The sequence below is a fragment of the Rana temporaria genome, chromosome 7 (genome assembly GCF_905171775.1).
Source record: "Rana temporaria chromosome 7, aRanTem1.1, whole genome shotgun sequence".
NCBI lineage: Eukaryota > Metazoa > Chordata > Amphibia > Anura > Ranidae > Rana > Rana temporaria.
In genome coordinates this window covers 192,051,449-192,073,231 of record NC_053495.1, presented here as the reverse complement: position 1 = coordinate 192,073,231, position 21,783 = coordinate 192,051,449, and the positions used below count along the sequence as shown (strand labels likewise).

The following is a 21,783-nucleotide window of genomic DNA, read 5'->3' as shown; positions in this document are numbered from 1 at the left end:
GCTCATACGCCGTCGTATCTCTGTTTCTATCTATGCGACTGATTCATAGAATTAGTTACGCATAGATAGCCAGAAGATCCGACAGGTGTAATTGTTTTACACTGTCGGATCTTAGGATGCAATACCGCGGCCGCTGCTGGGGGGAGTTTGCGTCGTAAACCAGCGTCGGGTATGCAAATTAGCAGTTACGGCGATTCCCGACGGAATTTCGTGTTTGCTACGTCGCCGCTAGTCTAGTTTCCCGTCGCAAAGTTAGTCGGTTTTTTTAGTGCCTTAACTTTACGCAGCAATCGTATTGCTGTATAAAGTATGAGCGTCATTCCCGCGTCGAAATTTAAAAAATAACGTCGTTTGCGTAAGTCGTCCGGGAATACGGAATTGCGCTAAGCGCGACGCCGTTCGAAAAAATGACGTCACTGCGCGCAAAGCACGAAGGGAATTACGAAACGGAGCATGCGCAGTAGGTCCGGCGCGGGAGCGCGCCTAATTTAAATGGCACACGCCCATTTGAATTGGCCCGCCTTGCGCCGGAGGCTGCCAGCGTAGTTTTCATCGCAAGTGCTTGGTGAATCAGGCACTTGCGATGAAAACTTGCGGCAGTGTAACGTATCTACGATACGTTACGCCGCCGCGATTCTACGTGAATCTGGCCCATAGTGTATATGTATGAATGTAAGTTAGGGACCTTAGATTATAAGCGCCTCAAAGGCAGGGAATGATGTAAATGTACAATATATACATGTATGTAAACTGCTGGCACCGTAAAAGTACCTGTTATGAATAAAATCACACAAACTGATTTTGCATTCAGTGTCTGTTTATGACTGTGAGATCAAATAAACTATTATCCATCTATCTCTCCTGTATACAGAGATGTTTTCAAAGTCTTGCTGACTTTTAGAAGCATGCCTACACACTACTGTAAGTTTAAAGTGGAGTTCCACCCATAAATATAACATTACATCAGTAGTTTTAAAAAAATGTCATTAGTCCTTTAAGAATTTTTTTTTTTTTTAGATGCCTTCAAAGTGTTGTTGCTAGGCAGAATAGTTAATCTTCCCTCTTCCTGCACCTAGGTGCTTAAGCTTCCTAACCTACACCGCACAGACTCCTGGGATTGTAGTGGGTGTAACTTTTCAGGAGTCTGTGCACTCCCCAGTCTCGAAGAATCATGTGACTTGGACAGTACAGGTGCTGAAACCTGATCTGAAACCTATTACACTGCTTGTGCAGCACTGAGCATGTGCGAGATCTGCAAGGCTGAAATCCAGGAAGTCATACAGTCTGGCTTCATGATGCCCACACTTAAGATGGCCCCAGTCAATTTCTATTTTATAAAGTGTCTAAATGTTGTAACAACCTAACAAAACGGACCTTAGTTTACAGACTAACTTTACTAGAATACATTAAGCTTGTGTATTACAGGGGTATTTATATTTAAAAAGTGAAATTGTGGCCGGAACTCTGCTTTAATGATGAATATAATCAATGCATGAACATTTGATTTTGATTTTTAAATAAGTAAAACACACGGGGCCAGATTCAAGAAGCACTTGCGCCCGCGCAACCATAGGTTGCGCGGCGCAAGTGCTTACTTGCTCCGGTGTAACGAGTGCTCCTGATTCAGGAACCTCGTTACACCGAATGCAGCCTAGGATGTGACAAACATAAGCCTCCTTATGCCTTCACATCCCAGGCTGCATTCTTGCGTTGGCCGCTAGGGGGCGCGGCCATTGTGATCTGTGTATAGTATGCAAATTGCATACTACCACCGATTCACAAAAGTTTCGCGGGCCCTTCTCACGCAAGGTACGGAGTTTCCGTACGGCGCCTTTAGCATAAGGTTGCTCCTGCTAATAGCAGGCGCAGCCAATGCTAAAGTATAGCTGCGCCTCCCGCTCACGACGTTTAAATTTCACGTCGTTTACGTAAGTGAACCGTGAATGGCGCTGGACGCCATTCACGTTCACTTACAAGCAAATGACGTCCTTGCGACGTCATTTGCCGCAATGCACGTCGGGAAAGTTTCCCGACGGAGCATGCGTTGTTCGCTCGGCGCGGGAACGCACCTAATTTAAATGATTCCCGCCCCCGGCGGGATCATTTACATTAGGCAGCCTTGCGCCCGGCTGCTTAGCATATTGCCCGCGCAATTTACGGAGCAACTGCTCCGTGAATCGCGGGCAAAGCGCAATATTTGCGTGGGGGCGCAGAGAAAAAAATTTGCTCTTTGCCCACGCAAATATTGCGCGATTCTACTTGAATCTGGGCCAGTGTCTTGCTGACTTTTAGAATCATGCCTACACACTACTGTAAGTTTAATGATGAATATAATCAATGCATGAACATTTAGATTTTGATTTTTAAATAAGTAAAACACATAAAATGTGTTACAGCAATTAAAATAAGAACATAAAAAAAATACTAAAAATATATATATTTTTTATTTTAGCCAAAAAACAAATAAAAAAGAGTTGTTATAGTAAAGGAAAGAAGGTGTACAAAATCCCACACCTGAAATATTATCTGATAATTTATGTCAGGGAGAGATCACATCTTGCCGAGCTCTTCAGCCTCTGATCCAGATAATGCATATATTTAGTGAAGAGCTGGGAGATCGGTAGCAGTGTGCGGTGCTGAATTTCCCAGCTCTGTCATTTCTCATCAGTTCAAGCAGGAGAGATAAATGTTATATGGAGGAAGAAGGTGTTATTTTCACAATTATACAGACCATGATGGGGCGACTGTGGGATGTTGCTTGCCGTGACTTAGAAAAACGACACGGACTGCAGAATGACAAAGAATATTCCTGAGGATACGTGGCTAGTCCTCAGCAAACGTGTTATGAAAAACTGACGCGTTTTAAGGGTTACTTGAGCATGGTCCCAGACTACACCGAAGTAACGCTTTGGTTGTTTAAAATACAAAAGTTGGGAAATGTAATTATGGATGCACAAGGACTGTAAATCGACCTCTTAGTACAGTCCCCATACCCCTCCAGCTTTTAAACTTGAGAATGAGGGACACTTGAGGAGGTAGAGGTCTGTGGCATACTTAGCGCGTCACAGCAAAAAATGGGGGTGCCCAAACTCTACAGTGAAAGGGGTTTAAGGGGCATGGTTAAACAAAACCCAGGCTGCAGATGTGTGCTTGGGGGGGGGGGGGCATTTGGGATGGAAGAGGGCTTGTGCTAGAAGGTCTAGAAGGTGGTGGGGTGGGGATTTGGATATGCTAGAAGGTGGGGTGGGGGGTCAGATATGTGCTGATGGGGCGCTTGTGCTAGAAAGTGGGGTGAAGGGGGTAGCATATGTACTGGGGGGCACTTTGGGAGGGGAGAAGACTTGTGCTAGAAGGTGGGGTGGGGGGTCAGATATGTGCTGATGGGGCACTTTAGGAGGGGAGAGAACTTGTGCTAAAAGGTGGTAGGTGGGGTTGGGGGTTGCATATGTGCTGGAGGGGGTGATTTGAAAGGGGATTGGGGATTGGACTTGTGCTAGAACATGGGGTGGTTGGATATGTTTTGGGGGGTGATTTGGGAGGGGGGAGAACTTGTGATAGAAGGTGCGGTGGGGGGGGATCAGATATGTGCTGGGAAGGGAGCACTTTGTAAGGGCATTGTGCTAGAACGTGGGTGGTTGGATATGTGCTGGGGGATGATTTGGGAGAGGAGAGAACTTGTGATAAAAGGTGAGGTGGAAGGGGGGGGGGGCACTTGGAAGGGTAGTGGACTTGTGCTAGAAGGTGGTGTGGGGGGGTTAGATATGTGCTGATGGGGCGCTTGTGCTAGAAAGTGGGGTGAAGGGGGTAGCATATGTACTGGGGGGCACTTTGGGAGGGGAGAAGACTTGTGCTAGAAGGTGGGGTGGGGGGTCAGATATGTGCTGATGGGGCGCTTTGGGAGGGGGGAGAACTTGTGCTAAAAGGTGTTAAGTGGGGTTGGGGGTTGCATATGTGCTGGAGGGGGCGATTTGGAAGTGGATTGGGCTTGTGCTAAAACGTGCTGTGGTTGGATATGTGCTGGGGGAGTGATTTGGGAGGGGAGAGAACTTGTGATAGAAAATGGGGTGGGGGGGGGATCGGGTATGTGCTGGGGAGGGCACTTTTGGAAGGGGATTGGACTTGTGCTAGAACATGGGGTGGTTGGATATGTTTCGGGGGGTGATTTGAGAGGGGGGAGAACTTGTGATAAAAGGTGCGGTGGGGGGGGATCAGATATGCGCTGGGAGGGGGGCACTTTGGAAGGGCATTGGACTTGTGCTAGAATGTGGGGTGGTTGGGTATGTGCTTGGGGTGATTTGATAGGGGGGAGAACTTGAAATAGAAGATGGGGGTAGATATGTGCTGGAGGGTGGGAGTTTCAGGAGGGGAATGGACTTGTGCTAGAAGGTGGGGTGGCCTGGTGGATATGTGCTGGCAGGGCGCTTTGGAGGGAGATTGGACTTGTGCTAGAAGATGAGGTGTTCAGATATGTGCTGGGGGTGCTGATTTGGTAGGGGGCAGAACTTGAGATAGAAGATAGGGGAGGTGGATATGTGCTGAAGGGCGCATTGGGAGGCAAATGGACTTGTGCTAGAAGGATATGTGTGGGGAGTGGATATGTGCTGGGGGTGCTGATTTGGTAGGGAAGATAGAAGATGGGGGGCGGATATGTGCTGGAGGGGGGGGTGGCGCTTTGGAATGGGATTGGACTTGTGCTAGAAGGTGGAATAGGGGGTTAGATATGTGCTGGTGGGGGCGCTTTGGAAGGGGATTGGACTTGTGCTAGAAGATGAGATGTTCAGATATGTGCTGGGGGTGCTGATTTGGTAGGGGAGATAACTTGAGATAGAAGATGGGGGGGGCAGATATGTGCTGGGGGTGCTGATTTGGTAGGGGAGATAACTTGAGATAGAAGATGGGGGGGGGGGCAGATATGTGCTGGGGATGCTGATTTGGTAGGGGGGGGGGAATTTAGATAGAAGATGGGGGAGTAGATATGTGCTGGGGGGGGGGCGCATTGGGAGGGGAATGGACTTGTGCTAGAAGGATATATTTGGGGAGTTGATATGCGCTGGGGAGTTGGGGCTTCAGGAGGGGAATGGACTTGTGCTAGAAGGTAGGGTGGTGGGGTGGATATGTGCTGGGGGTGCTGATTTGGTAGGGGAGATAACTTGAGATAGAAGATGGGGGGGGCAGATATGTGCTGGGGGTGCTGATTTGGTAGGGGGGGGACTTTAGATAGAAGATGGGGAAGTAGATATGTGCTGGGGGACGCATTGGGAGGGGAATGAACTTGTGCTGGAAGGATATATTTCGGGAGTGGATATGCGCTGCGGAGGGGGAGCTTCAGGAGGGGATTGGACTCGTGCTAGAAGGATATATTTGGAGAGTGGATATGCGCTGCGGAGGGGGAGCTTCAGGAGGGGATTGGACTCGTGCTAGAAGGTAGGGTGGATATGTGCTGGGGGGTGCTTTGGTAGGGGAGAGGACTGCCTGCCTTGCATAGAGAAGCACATAGACTGAGTGATGATATTCATTAGGTCTAAAATAAGGTATGTTAACAATAAGAGGAAAGGGAAGAACGAGAGAAGCAAAATGCAAGCAGAATAAACTTCAGCTTTAATAATATTCAGCCGTCTCCACGATTAGATTGTCCTCAGGACATCTTTTGGAAACAACATTCAAATAGTGTGATTTCATCTGTTGCTGGCACACAGTCTACCTGATATATACAATATCTTAAGTTTATCCGTGGTAAATCCTATTGGAAGCCAGGCCTGGGTAACCTCATTATAACAATCTCTGCCGCTCAGTCCGAGAGAAAAGGCACATCCTGCGTTCCTGCCAGGGCTTCTTAATTGGCTGTGTGTGCCAGCGCTGGTCGCCAGGCATGCCAGATCTTTTAAAAACGGATAAATTGTTTGTAGGAAAAAATATGATGTTGGATCTGCTGTGTTTTCATCATTACCGGATAAGCAGAAAATAACAACAAATTGTAAAATGTAAAGAAATAAACAGCGCTAATAATGGGGCATGAAATCTTGTTCACACGTCGGGGATAAAGAAGAGAAATAAACATTCCCAATCTCTACATAAATCATAACGTTTTCATTCCATTAAAATGAACGCCGGTGGGCCTACAGAACAATGAAAGTTGCACTTTAAGTTTAAAGCTCAACCCTGGAAACAAAAACGCTCATTTATACGTTTTCTTCAATTGTCACAAAAGATACAAATCCAATTTTTGTTACCCAAGCCTATTCTGACACTTCTCACATAAGTTTAACCACTTAAGGACCGCCTAACGCCGATATACGTCGGCAGAAGGGCACGGCTGGGCACAGGGACGTACAGGTACATCGCCTTTAAGAGCCCAGCCGTGGGTCGCGCGCGCACGCACTTGACCCGGTCCGAAGCTCCGTGACCACGCCCGTGGGACCCGCAGACCCGATCGTAGTGGACGAGGTCAGTAGAGCAGAGATTGATGTCAGTAGCTTATTTTTTATATATTTTTTTATTATTACTTTTTTAAAATTTTATCATTTTTTACAATATTTTTTTAGTTTTTTGTATTATTGTTTTTTACAATTTAGGAGCCCCATTGGGGGGGCTTTGGTGAAATAATAGGGGTCTAAACAGACCCCTAATGTCTCTGTTATGCCCCTCACTACACGTGACTGATGTGTATTCGGGCACACTGATAACTCTTCTCATACCAATGCATTCCAGTAGGCGCAGAATCCTTATGAACTTTTATTAGTACAAGATAGAGTAAAACTGAAACAGATACAAACAAGTACAATTACTAAATAATCACACAATTACAGCATCCCTAACGACCTAGCTAGAGACACAAAGATAAACGTACCGGAGATGGATCAGTATGGCTAACGTGGGATAGAACTCAGCAGACATGTGCTTGCTTCCAAGGAGAAAATGGAAAGAAAGGCCTGAAGATGGTGCAAAGCATTCTGGGAAGGAAATACGGAGGCTTGCATGGACCAAAACTAACCAGCTATTCTAACTAACTTAATTGAATGGAAATGGTGCAGTTAAACAAAATGTCCATTAGATGGCAGCATTGATTTAATTCAAACAAACTAAAGTCAATGAAGACTATGAGCCTTATTTAATGAAGGCATGACAGTCTCACTTTGGAGACAGAGAAAGGGACTGAGGACACAGATTCCCCAGTCCAGGGCTCGACAAATCCCGGGCGCCAGTTTTTTTTTTTGTGAGCTGGCGCCATCAGGTGGTGAGCCGTTGGTATTACAAGTTTTTACCACCAGACGTGTAAGCTGGCGCCATCTGGTGGTGGCCGTTGGTATTACAAGTTAAGCATTACAAGTTAAACAGCAATTATACATCAGACAGGAGGCTCATATCTTATGCATTATCTTTCTTTAATAATGCCCATAGCAGAAATACAACTTTTCAGTGATTCCAAATAGAAAACGTTTTACTGAAAGAAAACAGAAAAAACTACAATACCCAGCAGCCCTCAGGCTGGGTCTGCCAATCATGAGGCAGGACAGCCGGTATATAAGGGCCTGCCTCCCCAGAACCTTCCTCTTTCTTTCTGCTCATGGCAGAGATAAGTATTTCTATGTGTTATTGTTTGTCTCTGTTAATATCTTGATTTATAATATCTTGATTTATAATATCTGACTTATAATATAGACACCGGTGGCATTGTGGATAGTTTTTCACTATCTGCGGTGCGCCTTTATTTATTTTATTTAATTGTAATTTAAATATAATTTTATTGGTTATTTTATTGATTACTTTATTTTATTTGTTTTTTATTTAATGATATGATGTCGTTATGTAACATCCTTTTTGTGGGGACACACCTCTCCCCATTACTGTGTACATTTGTACAATTATGGAACTCATTATTGCGCTTAATGGTTGTTCTTTTGAAAAACTGTTGCTCGTTTACCTTGGTTGTCACCATCGCATTGTACCCCATTCCCGTCCTCCCGGTTGGGCTTTGGCCGATGCACATCCCATCCCGGTGCGTTCTGGCACACTATGTACAGTGTCTGACTGGAGGTAGGACAGCGCCATTTTAACACCTTGGCGCCTTTCCTACCTCCCTTCTTCTCCTTATCCGGACGCCGCGCGCCCCCTCCTCAGAGCGTCTCGTCCCTGAGGGGGGCGTGGCAGTGCGGGCCTGTCTCCACCAATCGCGCTTGTCGCACGGTTGATGCAGGCGTGTCCTGCAGGCCCCGCGTCCTCCAATCACAGCTCGGGAGACGCAATCTCGCGAGATTACGCTCCCATGAGCTAAGATGTCGTTCCCCGTCGCCGCCACGCCAGTGTGAGCGTGCGGCTATACGGGCAACAGCGCTCTGTTTAGATCGCAGTGATCTATGCAGAGCGCGTGGAGGCCGTAGTCTCGTGAGACTACATCCTCAACTCCGGACCTTGTTTCCCCTGCATCGCTACGCCAGTGTAGGGTACAGGAATCTCTTCCCTCAATGTATTCTATACATTGTTGGGGGGAACGAACCGCCCATCAGTTCCTATTCAGTAAAGTCTCTGGGAATTTATTCCCTACAAATATACCTCCTAATAAATAATAATTAATGACTATTTATGAATAAATAAATATATGAATAAATAATTTATACAATCTATCTGATTGGATGAATAAATACATCAGTTCCTATTCAGTAAAATCTCTGGGGAATTTACTCCCTACAAATATACCTCCTAATAAACAATAAGAATTACATGACTATTTATGAATAAATGACTATTTATGAATAAATAAATATATATGAATAAATAATTTATACAATCTATCTGATTGAATGAATAAATACATTTATTAGATAATATTATTTAATGATATTGTTTAATCTATATTATTACATATAATAAATAACTATATACAAAACTTTAATATTCAATGTATAAATAAATTATACAAAAATATGTATAGAAATTGTAATGAATTATACAAATATATTCTACAATTAATTGAATAATCATGACATTGTTCATGCTGGTCCCCCGGAGATGGTGGACAGTCCTAGGAGACCAAGTCTCGCCAGTGCTGCACAGTTGCCAAAACTGATAGGTAGACCAGCCTGGGCGGCCATGGCGTCGGTTCCCCCCGCCTGCACCCCATATGTCCAGACCGCCCGGCAACGGTTTACCGCCCCTGAGAAGGGCTGGGCGTACGAAAACGCCGCCACGTTTCTGTGGCCTTGGACTCCCCGACAGGGGAAGTAAATAATATGTCCCAGGCAGTACCCTCCCAGGACTGCCGACCCACTGCCCTCCCAGACTCCAACCGACCCCTGAGCCTCGGGGAGATGCACATGCAGAGGCAGCGATCCGTTCGACGGACTAAGCCAGACCCATTCGTGGACTCTTCCAGAGTCATCCGCGGAGTCCGAGGCGGCTAACACCTTTGAGTCTGAGGATGAAGATGATGAGAATGATGATGATTGTTAGGGCAGTGGGCACATGGCGCTCTATGACGACGCCAACCCTGTATCCCAGGGTGACACTCTATAGAATCTCGTGGAGAGCCATTGTAGATATGCCATCCACACTCCGGTGACTGGGCACCCCTACCCGAGGTGGCCCATTATATCACATGATGGACCCGGAGATCGGTCGATAAAACTCACTGAAACATAGTAAGGGCGTAATACCCCCTTCATTTACCATTTATGGTTGTGCACACTCCCGAGGTGGACCCCATACCCTGGGGTATCCCACCAAACACGGGAAGTACCCCAAGCTGGGAATATAGAGGTCTTTCAGACCATACAGGACAAGGCCTTGGATCCTTGGGACCTATCACCATCATCCCAAACCTTAGTGAGCAGGCTATGCCACTGAACAGCCGACTGACCTATCTCAATTCGGGGCTGGGCCCAACGGGCAGTTGCCTCCTGGGATGCACGGACACTACGTGTCCGACAGGACACCGCCGCTCAATCTTAATGAGGCTTGTTCCCCAGCTGTCCCACCTAACCGAACCAGATCCCGGACCGGCCACTGAGGGCAGGTTAGTCGGGATCACACTGATTAAAGATATTCCAAGACGGTAGGGCTCTATGGCTCTATTCCAGTCCACATAAGCCCAAACGTCATTAAAAGTCTAACACAGTACAGTGGCGGTCTATCAGGATTATAGAGCCAGACATGGACCTAGTCCCTCTTTCCTCGGTCTTCAAACCCGAACACCGCCCTAATAGACAACGAGTTGCAGGACCTCTGGTTCAACCAAACGATAGTAAAAGCGGACCCACTCTCCCGGGCTTACTCGGCAACATCTTCCTGGTCAGGAAAGGACGGCGGGTATCGCCCAGTAGTAACTTGAGAAATCTCTCATAATTACTGTATCCGGTGGCGGCACTCTGCGGAACAAAAGAGTGAGGTTGATTATCTACTTGGACGACCTACCCTTAATGGCTCGTCCCCCTCGCCTGGCGTACAAACACGCATCCGAGACAACTCCCCATAGATCACGGGGAATCTATCCTCTCCCCATCTCAGGAGGTAGAGTTTTGGGGTTCTTGGTGGACACCAACCTAGCGATCCTTCGGCTATCCATGACCAATTGACCGCCATCTGCAAGAGAGCAGTATCGTGCTGGGCTAACGACTGGTATCCTTATGCACTCTGGCTCGCCTGGTCGGCCTGTTACCGGCGTTAATCCAGGCCATTTGTCCACCCTCTCTTCGCTATCGAGACCTCCAGAGACTCAGACCCTGCGTCTTTGCTAGGGGCTTCACTGGGCAGACGACGTCACTCTGGACACAGAAGCCATGTTTGAACTACGGTGGTGGCTACGTCAGGCCGGCAGACGGAACGGCAAGACCACCTTCAACTCCACGATGGATTCATCATGGAATAGGATGCCAACCACCTTGGTTGGGGTACTCGATGCGGTCCCTCGTCCACAGGAGGGGCGAGGTCCACGACGGAGTCTCTGCTGCACGTCAACACGTGGAGCTTCTGACGACCGTCTTGCCATCAGGAGTCTAATGCCACACACGTCCATCTACGGTGTGTTCTGGTGTATGGACAACGTAACCGCGGTCCAGTACGACCATCGCTTGGGGGGTCCCTGACCCAAAATCCTAGCGGATCTAGCAAGATCTCTGACATTTCTGCCTGGAACGCAACATCGTTCCGGTTGCGGAATGTACCCCAGGCACTTCCTATATGGTGGCGGATTGGAATTCTCGTTATCCGTCCGATTCCAGCGATGGGCGACCGCGCCGGTCAGTGTTCCTGGCCCTCGCTCACTTATGGGATCCTTTTCTCCCCTCTCCACCATCAGCTCCCGCATTGCGAACCTGAGAGCATCCGTCGTGCGGTTCACTCCGTGGTGGCCGACGCAACCATGGTTTTTCCCTCCTTCTGGGGATGACTATGGATCTCCCCAGGTTGCTTCCTCATCCCCCCCAACTCCTCGCCAGTCTGTACAGGGATCTGCATCCTCTATTACGACGCACGTCCAACTTCTCTTCGCATGGTTGGTTTCGGGGTGCCGGTCGCGGTCAGCGACCTTTCTTGTATGGCTAGGATTCTAGATCGACATCTCGATCAACCGGGGGTCTCTAGGTTAATTGGTGATCAAAGACAGGTTAATCTCATGCAGCCGTTCGTCTAATGACCAACTACCTGGTGGACTCGGTTGAACCCGGGTGGTCCTATAGCTCCCCTAACGTCTACCGCGCTGCGATCTCGGACTACCGCTCCCTTGTAGTCTTGCTACCGGTGGGTGAACACCCTTTGGTGTACCGACTTGAAAAGCGTTAAGTTCAACGCCCATCACGCCCAGAGTATCAGCACTCTTGGGATGTGAACGAGGGTCCTGACCACACGCTCGGACTGGGGGGACAATCTCACTCTGTCTCGAGGTTATTGTCGTTCAAACTGACTGTCCCCTCGTGTCTGATTCCGTCAAACGTATATCGGGCGTCACGGCGTTGGCCATTCCAGGCGTCGGATCCCGCCTCAGAGGGTCAGGTTTTTCCGTCGTGCGTAGGACAACGACGGGATTTCAATTGGTTTTTCTACCCGTTCTTTCCCGCACATCGTACTCCGCGGTCTACGGAGTTCTTAGCCATTGACGGCCCCGCTGCGATCTTCGCATCTCTCCCTACTCCTCATTCCTACGTTAAACCTCAGTCTCCGGTTTCCTCGGCCACACTAGCCAGAGGGGTACGGTCGGTCATGGAAATGGTAGGGTTTAACGTAATCCCGTTGGGTGCCCATCCCTCCAGTGGAGAGGTGGCTACTAGGTCATCACCCCGGACGGCTCCCTATAGGAGTTACGACTAGCGGCGGACTGGTAACCACGATTGCTTCCGCCAATTCTGCTTGGATCGGAGGAACACATATCTATGTCGATTTTGTAGTTGTTTCGTTTGTTATCATTTATATATACATTGTTATAGCTTTGAACTTGCATAAGATATGAGCCTCCTGTCTGATGTATAATTCGAGATTTTCCTAGCTTGTGACGGAAAATATTAATTATATGAAGACAGGAGGCGAGTATCTTCCCTCCCGACCCAACCCTATCACGATATTGTCTCTCTTGTTTCTAGGCTGTTGAACCACACATCCCACGAGTCTGAGGCGGATACGTCCCGGGAGTTCGGTTTTCACTATCCCCGTTGGGATTGATGTTTCCGTCTCGATCCATGGGTTTTAATTCACCGCGGATCGACAATGGGGTTCCTGCTGCGTTCCAGATCCGGAGTCAGGATACCGTTGGCTGAATCCTGTACCGAAGTTCCAGTTTGCCAGGGTCCCGGTGTTTCGAACTGTTTTGCGGTTCCAGGTTCATTGCCGATTCGCATCAAGAAAGAGGAAGGTTCTGGGGAGGCAGGCCCTTATATACCGGCTGTCCTGCCTCATGATTGGCAGACCCAGCCTGAGGGCTGCTGGGTATTGTAGTTTTTTCTGTTTTCTTTCAGTAAAACGTTTTCTATTTGGAATCACTGAAAAGTTGTATTTCTGCTATGGGCATTATTAAAGAAAGATAATGCATAAGATACTCGCCTCCTGTCTTCATATAATTAATATTTTCCGTCACAAGCTAGGAAAATCTCGAATTCTAATGTAATTTTTCACTATTTTCACTGCCATCTTCTTCCCTCTAATTAGAACCCCCAAACATTATATATATTTTTTATCCTAACACCTTAGAGAATAAAATGGCGATTGTTGCAATACTTTCTGTCATGCCATATTTGCGCAGCGGTCTTACAAGCGCACTTTTTTGGGAAAATATTACACTTTTTTTAATTAAAAAATAAGACAACAGTAAAGTTATCCCCATTTTTTTTTTATATTATGAAAGATAATGTTACGCCGAGTAAATTCATACCCAACATGTCACGCTTCAAAATTGCGTCCGGTTGTGGAATGCCGACAAAGTTTTACCCTTTAAAATCTCCATAGGCGACGTTTAAAAAAATCTACAGGTTGCATGTTTTGAGTTACAGAGGAGGTCTAGGGCTAGAATTATTGCTCTCGCTCTACCAATCGTGGCGATACCTCACATGTGTGGTTTGAACACCGTTTACATATGCGGGCGCTGCTCACGTATGTGTTCGCTTCTGCGCGCAAGCTCGTCGAGACGGGGCGCGTTTTCTGGCTCCTAACTTTTTTAACTGGCTCCTAGATTCCAAGCAAATTTGTCAACCCCTGCCCCAGTCCCTTTCTTTGCAGCCAAGCAGCAGGGGGAATTTGCTCAGCACGTGGTGATTAGGGTGTGCCCAGGCACAGGGGGGACCATCGGGTCCCTTGCAGGTGTAACGCAAAAAAAAACAGGAGGGGGGCCGGCCGGGCCTGTAAGGGGTCCTGGGGACCATTGGTCCGCTTACAGGTGTAATGCAAAAAAAAAACAGGAGGGGGGTCAGCCGGGCCTGTAAGAGGCCCTGGGGACTATCGGGCCCCTTAGGCCCCATACACACGAGAGGATTTATCCGCGGATACGGTCCACCGGACCGTTTCCGCGGATAAATCCTCTCGAGGATTTTGATCCGATGGAGTGTACTCACCATCGGATCAAAATCCGCGCCGAAATCCCATCGCGATGACGTGTCGCGCCGTCGCCGCGATGATGACGTGGCGACGTGCGCGACGCTGTCATATAAGGAATTCCACGCATGCGTCGAATCATTACGACGCATGCGGGGGATTCATTCGGACGGATTGATCCGGTGAGTCTGTACAGACCAGCGGATCAATCCGTTGGGATGGATTCAAGCGGATAGATTTGAAAGCATGTCTTAAAATTTTTATCCGCTGGAAATCCATCCCAGGGGATAAAAATCCGCGGAAACAGATCCGCTGGATCGTACACACCAGGGGATCTATCCGCTGGAGCCGGTCCACGGATCAATTCCAGCGGATGGATCCTCTCGTGTGTATGGGGCCTTACAGGTGTAATGCAAATAAAACAGAGGTGGGCCAGTCAGGCCCTTTACAGGTGTAATGCCTGTACCCCCCTGATGGCGGCCCGGCCTATGAGGTTGAGGTAGGTCCAGGGTGACCTGGGCTCAGTGGAAGAGGACAGACTGAGGACATCTAGTGGCAGAAAAAGGTACTACAGAGAAAAGGCAGATATTGCAGCAAAAGCTGGTTTTGCTATTTTATATTTAATGAGCTGTTCTTTGTTATCCTGTTATTTTTGTCTGGAGCTCTGCTTTAGCAACGCGTCAATTAACTTGTAGCCTGCAGGTAAGGTTAGGGTTAAGTTCTAGCATCAGCTGAAGAGTTGGTTTAAGGAAGCAGAAAGCCCCGCGTAAAAGACAAACATACCGTGCAAAACATTTCACAAAAACATATTTTTTTCTGTTACATAGAAATTAAATACCGCCTGAAATTAAAAGCAGCCTGCACTAGCTTCCAACCCGCTGAGACTCAGTGGGATGCGAATTTACAATACAACTTCCTGTAAAATGCCACTTGTAAGCAGCAAGTACTATTTTGTCATAGACCGAATCTTCCTTTTTAACCGTCTCATTAAAACCGTATAGCGTTACAGGAAACTTTTCTAACTAAGTGAAACTTTCAAAGTTTGAAATTATACCCTCCAGATATTACAGCTAATGATGAAATAAATCATTAAGTAACTCTGCTGGAAGACGGTGTTAAACATAGCAACACAGGATATTGATGGCGCATAAAGACCGGCAGGTCCATCCAGCCTGCCCAGCTTCTTTATTAATAGGTTAGCCTCGGGGCTCTTTCACACGGCACTGGATCAAACTCACGGCACAAGCTAGTGTATGTCTTTCATATGGATTCCCAGGGTCAGTTAAAGGGTCAGTCCACCCAACAATGATTTTTTTTTGTTTATGGGGGGGGGGGGGATGCAATGGAGTGGAATCAAGCCATGGTGCCTCTCTACAAAAAGAGAAAGGAAGAGGAACCGCTCACCATATCTTAATGGACGGCCCTTGCCGGGTTCACACTTATGAAAATCGGTTCACACATCTACAGGGTGCGCTGCCGAAGGGTCCTGTGCGTCTTTGGCTCCGTTTCAGGTCCAAATTTAGGCAAAAATTTGGACCCCTGCTGCAAGCCGCTCCGCATACATAGGTAGATTCAGAAAGAGTTAGGCCGACTTATCAGTAGATAAGCCGACCTAACTCAGAATCTACGCCGACTTATGTTTAAGCGTATGCTCAAACAGAGATACGCTTAAACATATCTAAGATACGACGGCTTGCGCCGTCCTATGTTAGATTGCAATATTTCGGATGGCCGCTAGGTGGCGCTTCCATTGCAGTCGGCGTAGAATATGTAAATGAGTTGATACGCCGATTCACGAACGTACGCCAGGCCGCCGCAGTACTTTTACTCCATTTACGTAAGAAATAGGCCGCGTAAAGTTAGAGCTAGGCCCTAGTGGAATAACAATGTTAAAGTATGGCCGCCGTTCCCGCCACGAGATTCAAATTTTTTACGTCGTTTGCATAAGTCGTCCGCGAATCGGGATTTATGTTGTTTATGTCAACGTCGAAATCAATAGGCCCGTGCGGCATACTTAGCCGCAATGCACACTGGCAAATGTAGGCGCCCGGCGCATGCGCAGTAAATAAAAACAAAAAAATGTGAGGTCAAGCCTCATTAACATAAAACACGCCCCCCTCCAACACATTAGAATTAGGCGCCCTTACGCCCGCCCGCTACGCCATCGTAACTTAGCAGGCAAGTACATTGTAAATCATGTACTTGCCTAGCTAACTTACGGCGGCGTAGCCTAAACACGCTAAGCTACGCCGCCGTAACTGTAGGCTCTTGTACCTGAATTTACCTAACAGTGTGAACCCGGCAGGGGCACCCTGTCCAGTAAGGGTGCCAGGGGCGCCGCTCCCTCTATCCATGCCACCCCCTATATGGTTAATAGATAGATTCATGCATAGCATGAATATATACACGGTCGGCGCAGTCACCCCCTATTTATGCGTCCAGCCCCTTTCAGGATGAAGGGTCCATGAATTACAGCGGCAGGGCTGTTTTTTTGAAGCACCTGATTAGAGCCAGAAGCTCTAATAGGCTTCAAAATAGGGTGGGCTCGGAGGGCAGATTATTGTGCTTGGAGCCCACCTAGGTGTGTTGGAAAAGCAAATGAATATTCGTTTTTCTAACACTGAATCGCCTCTCCGCCAATCATGAAGCATGGGTCTGATACATGGGCTGAAAGATCAGGTGATCCTATTGGATGCCTAGGAGGAGGGGATGAGACGCACGGCGGAAGCCCGCTCTGATCTCAGAAGAGAACAGAACACAGTAGACGCTGCCAGATACCCATTGTAACGGAATGACCCCGGGACACCCAGAGACTTTGTGAGGATGGGGGATACTCCTGTGTCAGCGTCACTGATAACTCTTGGGTCTGAGTCCACCCTGTGCCTTTTGGGCATGGGGTGGCAAGTGAATCATAATTCATGTATTACATAATATAGGACATCACTGATAGTTCGTATTGCAGGATTTTGAGATACTGCAGGATGTTGGCCCAACCAGTCAATAGTGACTCATTCTATGATTAGCCCTGACTAGTGACATGCTAATTGGGTCAGGGCCTGGAAGACATTCCATTGTCCTTGTGTAAAGGTGTTAACCCAGGTCTGCTCCCAGAACTCTAATTATGCATGTTAAATACTGTTTATGTGTGATAACACTGTCTACAGCCTATTGATGCTCAGAGGTGTGAATAGGTGTCAAGCTGTATGCGGAGATGAAACGTCTGCCTAGGGAACTCAGTGTGTGAAGGTGTTTTGTTTGTTATGCTGTTAATTAAGGAATGTTTAGTAATTAGCCTTAGTGTGTGATTAGGGGGGTGGAGATCTCATTGTTGCTTTAATGCCTTGTACTGTATAAAAAGCTGAGAAGAAACCATTAAAGTATCATTACATTTGAAACCAGAAGCACAGAGCTGTGTGTCTCATGTCTGGGGGGGAATTCTTATGGATCGGGTCCTGTTGGTTGGAGTGTCGATAAGCTGTCGTGACTGGGATGGAAGGTCGTAAACGGTGGTGACCGTTACACCCATCGCACCTTGATCCCCTGCCCGATGTGCCTGCCGAACCCCACCGATGTGTGCCCGCTCTGATCCTCGCCAATGTGTGCCCACTGATCCCCAATGTGCCCACTCCCCACCGCCGATGGGGTAAATACCGGAGAACCGGCATGGGGGGGGGGGTTTGAGGTGCCGTGGGGGGGGTGGTTTGCCGCACCCCCAAACAAAAAACCACCAGCCGCCACTGGAACCCCTAAAAGCCTTGGAACAATTTATTCAACAAACAGACTCCATCCAATGTTCAAACCATCGAATGCCTTTCCCTTGGTCAAGAACTTACTCATAGGGATGCAAGCTCCTTGCCGAGTGAAGTGCGTTAGTGGGTTAGTACATGGGATGGAGTAGTCTGTTTGTTGGATGACTCAATAAATTATTCCAAGGCTTTAATTGTGGTGAGCGGTTCCTCTTCCTTTTCTTTTCTGGAGTCTTTGTAGAGACTTAACCACTTGAAGATCGATCCAAAGAAAGGTAACGCTGCTCCAGGTGATTGTAATCCAATGGATCAAATAGCCTGGGTGCTGGCCCCGGCTCGCCGCCACCACAGTACAGGAAAGGAAAAAGATGCGGCTGCACACCACCATAGATCCAATATTGATTTATTTATGTCAACATGACTGCCACCAAGACAAGGGACGCGTTTCACACATGACTCGTGCTTCTTCAAAACCATGAGTCGAGTGTGAAACGCGTCACCTCTTCTGTGCCCCTTGTCTTGGTGGCAGTCATGTTGACATAAATAAATCAATATTGGCTCTATGATGGTGTGCAGCCGCATCTTTTTCCTTTCCTTAACCCTTTGAAGACCAGGCTTTTTTCTGACATTTGTTGCTCACAAGTTAACCACTTCAGCCCCGGAAGGATTTACCCCCTTCCTGTGCCAGAGCATTTTTTGCGATTCAGCACTGCGTCTCTTTAGCTGACAATTGCGCTGTTGTGCGATGCTGCACTCAAACAAAATGACGTCCTTTTTTTCCCACAAATAGAGCTTCATTTTGGTGGTATTTGATCAGTTTTTATTTTGTGCAGCTATAAATTTAAAAAAAACGCGACAATTTTGAAAAATAAGGAACTTTAACTTTTTGCTATGATAAATATCCCCAAAAATATATATAAAAAAATGATTTCTTCCACAGTTTAGGCCAATATGTATTCTTCTACATATTTTTGGTAAAAAAATACAAATAAATCGCAACAAGTGCATTTTGATTGGTTTACGCAAAAATGGCGTCTAAAAAATAGGGGGTAGATTTATGGCATTTGCATTCTTTTTCTTTTTTTACTAGTAATTGCGGCAGACAGATCAGACACTTTTGACACCATTTTGGGACCATTGTCATTTATACAGCGATCAGAGCTACTAATAGCCACTTATTACTGTATTAATGTCACTGGCAGGGAAGGGGTTAAACAGTAGGGGGTGCGATCAAGGGGTTAAGTGTTTTCTCTGGATGTGTTCTAACTGTAAGGGGATGGGCTTACTGCAACATGACAGAGATCACTGCTCCCCTTGACAGGGAGCAGTAGCTCCCCCCATGTTGCTAGGCAGAACAGGGAAATGGCTTGTTTACATAGACCTCTCCCCATTCTGCCTCTCCTCACCGGTGGCAAACATCGAGTTCGCTTGCACGGTGGGAATTTTAAAGGGAATTTTAAAGCCCTTTCGCCTGCCATTGCCATTCTGCTGACATAAATTGTCGTACGGTGGTCGGCATGTGGTTAATATCAGTATTTTTGCTAGAAAATTATTAAGAAACCCCGAACATTATATAATTATATATATATATATATATATATATATATATATATATATATATATATATATATATATATAATTTATTTATTTAATTATATATATATATATATATAATTAAATAAAAAAAATATACACCTACTTGCAAATACGTTTGCAAGTAGGTGTCCCTCATTTCCATCTCAAAATGTTGGGAGGTATATATATATATATATATATATATATATATATATATATATATATATACCTTCCAACATTTTGAGATGGAAATGAGGGACACCTACTTGCAAACGTATGCAGGCAGGCATAGATCACGCCCCCCTCCCCCGGACACACCCTCTTAAAAGACAATAAACCAAAAATAAAAAAGGTTCATTAAATACACAAGGACCTTTTTTTACCACTACTATTCCTTTATATTGGCTTTTGAAATTTACAAATGCAGCAATTTAGAAATTGGATGAAAGGTTTAGCACTGGGAAACACTTTTTGATAGATAAAAAGTGCATTTTATATACAACTATATAGATCAGACCAAAATGAGGGACAAATGAGGGGCAAGGAGAGACAGAGGGACATTGCTCCAAATCAGGGACAGTTGGGAGCTATGTGGATTTCTCAATTTGGGAGTCCCCTACTTTGTGGATAACCCCCCACCCCATTTTTTGTATGAAAGGCCAAAGTCAATCCAGCTCAGACAACCTTGTTCAGACAACATACTTTGTTAAGAGTAACTACTACCAGTGTTGCCAACCTACCAGATTGAAATTTACCGGCACGACACCCGAAATTTACTGGCGCAGCCATGTTTTTACTGGCATTTCACAAGAGTTACTAAATTACATTTGTAGGTGCAAATTTCAGTATTTAGGCTACAAACAAGTACGCTAGGCAAATAGCAATGTGATTTAAGGTAGATATTAAGGTAAAAAAACATATTTTTGTTATTTTTGATATAATAAGGACAAATTATTTGGTCACATCACCCCCTGCCTTCACCCCCCTCTGCCACCAACACCCCCTGCCTTCACCCCCCTCTGCCACCAACACCCCCTGCCTTCACCCCCCTCTGCCACCAACACACCCTGCCTCCACCTCCCTCTGCCACCAAAACCCCCTGCCTTCACCCCCCTCTGCGGTGCCTCCAATCTCCCTCTGCCTCCAATCTCCCCCTGCCTCCAATCTCCCCCTGCCTCCTTCCCCCTCTGCGGTGCCACCAACAACCCCTGTCTCCATCCCCCACCCTCTGCGGTGCCACCAACACCCCTTGCCTCCAACCACCCCCTGCCACTAACACCCCCTGCCTATAATTTTCCCCTGCCTCCATCGTCCCCTGCCTCCATCCCCCTCTGCGGTGCCACCAACAACCACTGTCTCCATCCCCCACCCTCTGCAGTGCCACCATCACCCCTTGCCTCCAATCACCCCCTGCGTCCATCGTCCCCTGCCCCCATCCCCCGGCTGCGGTGCCACCAACAACCCCTGTCTCCATCCCCCACCCTCTGCGGTGCCACCATCCCCCTCTGTGGTGCCACCAACACCCTTTGCCTCCAATCACCCCCTGCCACTAACACCCCCTGCCTATAATTTTCCCCTGCCTCCATCGTCCCCTGCCTCCATCCCCCTCTGCGGTGCCACCAACAACCACTGTCTCCATCCCCCACCCTCTGCAGTGCCACCATCACCCCTTGCCTCCAATCACCCCCTGCCTCCAATCACCCCCTGCCTCCATCGTCCCCTGCCTCCATCCCCCTATGTGGTGCCACCAACAACCCCTGTCTCCATCCCCCACCCTCTGCGGTGCCACCATCCCCCACTGTGGTGCCACCGACACCCCTTGCCTCCAATCACCCCCTGCCACTAACAACCCCTGCCTATAATTTTCCCCTGCCTCCATCGTTCCCTGCCTCCATCCCCCTCTGCGGTGCCACCAACAACCACTGTCTCCATCCCCCACCCTCTGCAGTGCCACCATCACCCCTTGCCTCCAATCACCCCCTGTCTCCATCGTCCCCTGCCTCCATCCCCCTCTGTGGTGCCACCAACAACCCCTGTCTCCATCCCCTACCCTCTGCGGTGCCACCATCCCCCTCTGTGGTGCCACCAACACCCCTTGCCTCCAATCACCCCTTGCCTCCAATCACCCCCTGCCACTAACACCCCCTGCCTATAATTTTCCCCTGCCTCCATCCCCCTCTCTGGTGCCACCAACAACCACTGTCTCCATCCCCCACCCTCTGCAGTGCCACCATCACCCCTTGCCTCCAATCACCCCCTGCCTCCAATCACCCCCTGCCTCCATCGTCCCCTGCCTCCATCCCCCTCTGTGGTGCCACCAACAACCCCTGTCTCCATCCCCCACCCTCTGCGGTGCCACCATCCCCCTCTGCGGTGCCACCAACACCCCTTGCCTCCAATCACCTTCTGCCACTAAAACCCCCTGCCTCCAATCACCCCTTCCACTAACACCCCC

The 21,783-nt window shown here is 47.7% G+C and overlaps 1 protein-coding gene across 6 annotated transcripts in view; it reads right to left on the bottom strand.

The window, feature by feature from the left end:
- The window catches only part of NEGR1 (neuronal growth regulator 1), a 641,177-nt gene that overhangs the window by 355,911 nt on the left and 263,483 nt on the right, over nt 1-21,783 (bottom strand). The gene's annotated exons all lie outside the window — the stretch shown is intronic.